Genomic DNA, 5,197 nt, shown 5'->3' on the forward strand with positions numbered 1-5,197 from the left:
TGTGCAGGCACCCAGGAGGAGGGCCCCTGGTGCCTGGGAAGCTGTGCAGTGGAGTGGACCAGCCTTTGGGTGGGACCCCAGCTGTGCAGGCACCCGGGAGGAGGGCCCCTGGTGCCCAGGAAGCCGCGCAGTGGCACACACCAGCCATCAGGCCAGCCGACGCCGTGCAATTGAGAACTATTGTGGCACAAAGAAAGAATGACACAATTGGCCCACCACATGCTGGCTGCAGAGGCCTGCCCGCAGACATGCATAAATCACTCCAACATGGAGAAACCCCTGGGAATACATGCCACACACTGGTCACTCTTATCCATGTTGTTGAGAACCAGAAAGGTCCAGAATCAGCAGAGGAGCAGCTGCTGAGCAAGGATGCAGAGAACATGAGAATATAGCCTAAGCCCGAAGAGTCAGAGATCTAGTGGACTGGCATCACAAGAACCATTCGGAAGCTGAAAAACCAGAAGGACCTTGCTTGATACCTGGGGAGACCCTCTGGAAGCCATTCTTCCCCTGACAGTACAGGGTGCAGTGGAGGCTCGTGTGGAGCTCCAGAGAGGTCTGCACTGAGATTCGTGCAGTCTGTGCTGACTTTTGGGGAGAGGACACTAACTGGTTGTGGGCTCCCAATGCGATGGGAGGCTGGAGAGAAAAAGCTACAAAAAATGGCTTTCACCCCAGATGGCTCACTTGAGATGTTAGTAAAAATTGCCTCCTCAGTATTCTATAGCCCTGATGAGGAGGAGACCAAGGAGAGAAAACAAAGAGACTGAGAAAAAGCAGCTGCTTTTGCTGCAGCACTAAGAGAAACATACCCTAAGTCTGATTCTCGGGGCCCCAAGAAGAACTCAATGACTGCATTCATCTGCTACCACTATTAAAAGCCAGGCCACCTCAAGAGAAACTGTCCTAAGAAGCCCCCTGGGCCATGCCCTGAATGCAAATGAGACTACTGGAGATCGGTCTGCCCTCTGAAGCAGAGGCCCCAGAGCTCAGACCCATCCTACCAATTAGTCTAACAGGAATGAGGGGACCCGGGGCATACTCTGCCCTCTCCCTCTGGCCAGACTGTCATCTCCATGGAGGAGCCCCGGGTAATTATGACTATGGAGGTAAAAGAAAAGAGCCTGTTGCTAAACACAGGTGCAAGTCTCTTGGTCTTTCTTTTCAATTCTGGCCTTCCTTCTAGCCATCACACCTCAGTGAAAGAAGTCTCTGGTGAGGAGGTAATATGCTATTTTTCACAATCCTTAGGCTGTAACTACTTGTTAGATCCTTCTTGCATATCTCTGTCTTCCTGAGAAACCACTTTGAAGATACCACCATGTATTACAGCAACCATTGATATTTTCCTACTAATCTGTCCATAACTCTGTAATGTTGGTATTGTTCCTATGCTATTTTGTAAATGGATATATGTTTATTATTATGTGTTTCCAACAACAACCATTGAGAATAGTTAATGATTATTCAATTGGTCACTCATGTATAGCTCTATTTATTTTCTTTAGAAGCCACTTTGAAGACACCAAAGTATAGTACAACAACTATTGATAACCTCCTACCTCTTTTGTCTGTAACTCACTTTTATCTATTTGTTTTCCTGAGAAACTATCTTGTAGATAACCATATGTAAAACAATAACCATTGATAATTTCCTACTACTTTGTCTGTAATTTGGCAAGCCCTCCTATTACTATGTTATCCTTCTTTTACTCTTTAAAATAAAAAAATTTAAAAATTGAAATTTTTTTTTTAAAAAAAGACTTGAGACTATAGCTCACCATGAAGGCTCTGGTGTAATTCTCAGTACCAAGAAAAAAAAAACCATAATACACAAAATGGGGAAACAAGAACAACTACATACCTAACAGGTAATTTAAGTCTAGCCTAGATGATTTAGTGAGACCCTATCTCAAAATAAAAAACTAAAGGGCTGAGGATGTAGTGCAAAGGCCCTAGGTTCACTCTTTAGGACAGAGACAGAGACAGGGACAAGGACAGGGACAGAGACAGACTACAGGCTTTCTAAGCAAAGCACAGTATCATCAGGCAAAGGTTTCTCATTCCTTTCAGTCCCTTTTCATTGTGTCCCTCTCCTGTAACAAGTAATATAGACTGGATCCTAGAAAGGCTTAGGCTAACTAGGGGCTGAACTTGGAGGACGATGAAGATGAACACTTGTCTTATAAATAAAGCAGATGACCAAACAGAATGAACCTACCAGTGTTATCAGTACTTAACACTGGTTTGGTTGAGAGTTCAGATTTTCCACATGCACAGGGAATCTGAAAGGAAGAAGGATTTTCTTTGGGTCTTGGTGAGGACAGCAATAATTGCTCTCTAGGGAACCCTCAAAATGATTGGACTATCACTCACCTAGGAGCTTAAAGTTCGGCAGCCAGAGTTTCCACACTCACCACAACAGTGAAAACACAGTTGTAGGTTCTGCCTTACTTCATTTCCTGGAGTGCCAGTCAACTCTAGGACAAAAGAAGACTGCACAGCTCTTTGGATATCTCAGAATAAAAATAGAGTTGTATGTAGAAAATCCTAATTTTGTAGTGTTTCAAAAACACAGAAACTGGGTCTGCACCAGAAGTACACGGTCTGCCGATGTGGTTCCTACTTACTGTGGTTTTAGTTGCTTGCCCTAGTTTTCTCTGCTGTTTATTTGTGTCATATAATGGCACCCAAGGGCAAAGTGGGCACAAGAGGGAAGAAGCCGATATTTGAAGACAGCAAAGAGACCTTCAAGTTCTACCTGCGGAACATACTGGGGGCCAGTGCCATTTACTGCCTTGGGACCTTGGTTTCTTCTACTCATCTGCCTCATTTTGGGCCTGGATTGCCCTGGCCTTTAGTTTGGCAGTATATGGGGCTAGCTACCACTCTATGTGCTCAATGGCTCATGCAGCCTTCTCTGAGGATGGGGCCTTGATGGATGGTGGCATGGACCTCAACAGGGAGCAAGGCATGGCAGAGCACCTCAAGGATGTGATCCTGCCGACAGCCATTGTGCAGGTGCTCAGCTGCTTCTCTCTCTACATCTGGTCCTTCTGGCTTCTGGCTCCAGGCCGGGCCCTTCACCTCCTGTGGGTGAATGTGCTGGGCTCCTGGTTCACGGCAGACAGTGGCAACCCAGCACCAGAGCACAATGAAAAATGGCAGCACTGACAGGACCAGCGGCAGATGAAGCAGTTATAGTCATTAGCACTGTGGCCATAGGTTGCTGGGTGACTATCAGGCTGCATGTCTTCTATGCCTGGAGCAGTGAGTGCCTAGTCCACAGCCAAAAGCAGCCCAAGGTAGAGGGTTGTTGAATAAATGGTTTAGAATGTGAAAAAAAAAAAAAAAAGAAACTGTATAAAAGGAAGTAAACCAGATTTCTTTCTGTAGTGTGGTAATTAATTTGCGGCTTAAAATCTACGGCAAGAGACTCCAAACCAAAGTGATATTTTGGGGAAACAAAGTTGAGAGGATTGAATATATAATATTTCCTAAAAACAATGTTTCTGGGCTGGGGATAAAGTTCAGCAGCACAGCACCTGCCTGGCAAGCGCAAGGTCCTGAATTCGATTCCTAGTACCAAAAAAAAAGCAATGTTTCCTAAAAGCATTTTGTAATTCAAAATCCATACAACTCAAGAGTAATCTGAAGGGCCGGGGGTGTAGCTCAGTGGGAGAGCACTTGCCTAGCATGTGTGAGACCCTGGGCTGGATGCCCAACACTGCAAAAAACAAAACAAACAATCTTGAAATAGTTTGGATACTGTTTGCCAGCTAAAATGGCATTGCTATGGGACAATAACACAGACATCATTTTCAATATATCCTGCTTAACTCTGAAATTATGTGATTTTTGGCTTTGTTTTTGGTTTAGTTTGGGGGTGGGCTGGATATTTTCTGTTTGGTCACTCACTTCCTTCTCTACTCTGTTCTGTAGTCCCAGGAAGTCTATCAGTAATAACTACATCAGTAGGTTCCCTACCTTCTGTCTTCCAGGCAGGCTCCACCCATGGGCATTAATTACAAGAAATCAGGTAGATTGGAGAAAGTGGTCCCAGTATCTAATCTCAAGGTTTCCTCTTTGCAAGGTTGCTCTGGGTAAGCTGCATCTTTCTGCCAAAGGCCCCAGCTCCTTTCAGGGAGCCTGCTTCACACAGCCACTTTCCAGGGGTTCAGAAACTGCTCACTCCCTTCTCCCTTCACGTCTGGAGTAAATACATGCCCTGTTCCTGGAAATTTTCCTACATCCTGCTTACACGGTTGCAAATGGCCCTTCCTTCCAACATAAGTGCACCATCTATTTCTTGGCTTGACAGATCCAGAGAATTTCATATTAGCTCAACTTTTGTACCTAGAGAGAGACCTTACTTACAGTATTTTTATATTACATAATTTCAAGTTTGCATGGCTCAGTTTTGCATAAAAAGCAACAAATTTCAAAAGATCCATAGGCTTATCTGTATCAGTAACAAGGTAGAAAATTAAAGTTTGCAGCGGTTTGCCTTACATTTCCCTTTCTAGCTTAAACTATTATCATTTATAACTTTTGGAGACTTTCTTTTATGCTTTGCTTTTAGCTTAACTAGTGGATGTAAGATTGTCCAATAACGATTCTGTCTGCCCTGCTTCATTTATTCCTTGGCAAAAGGACAAACATGCTTTACGGTCCATGAATTAAGACAATCATCTCTCTGCCTATCCAGTCATTGGAAATCCATTCCCGGGAAACAATAACCTCTGAAATATTCAAGAACAGCCACATGACATCACTCCTTCTTCCACTGAAGCGTTGGGGTTGATTTTTGTTTCACTTGATTTCTTCATTTCAGCCCTCCTTGCAGAGTCACTGTTTCAGTAGCAGAGAGTTTGGCTTCCACTCCAGCTCAGGGCAGCCAAAGCACAGAGTTTGGCCACAGGCAAATGGCTGTCTATCACCAGGAGCCATGAGACATCTGCTGATTTATAGATACAACCCATCATTTCAGAATTTCCCACCTCCATCTGGAACTCCCTATCCATCCATTCATTCTTGTTCATTGATGCCATTTCCACTTTATCGTTTGCAAGAAAATGCATTCTGGAGACATACTTGGAAAGGACAGCCAACAATTTCCTGAGAGTCATATCCAAATATTATGAGTTCAGTGAAAAAGCTGGATGGACAGTGACCCACCTCCTGATGGGCAGAT

The 5,197-nt window shown here is 44.3% G+C and overlaps 1 pseudogene; it reads left to right on the plus strand.

The window, feature by feature from the left end:
- Nucleotides 1-2,686: 2,686 nt before the first annotated feature.
- LOC102008412 lies at nucleotides 2,687-3,207 on the plus strand (annotated as a pseudogene).
- Nucleotides 3,208-5,197: the final 1,990 nt, after the last annotated feature.

The sequence above is a fragment of the Chinchilla lanigera genome, unplaced genomic scaffold, assembly GCF_000276665.1.
Source record: "Chinchilla lanigera isolate Chin_1 unplaced genomic scaffold, ChiLan1.0 scaffold00016, whole genome shotgun sequence".
NCBI classification, from domain to species: Eukaryota; Metazoa; Chordata; class Mammalia; order Rodentia; family Chinchillidae; genus Chinchilla; species Chinchilla lanigera.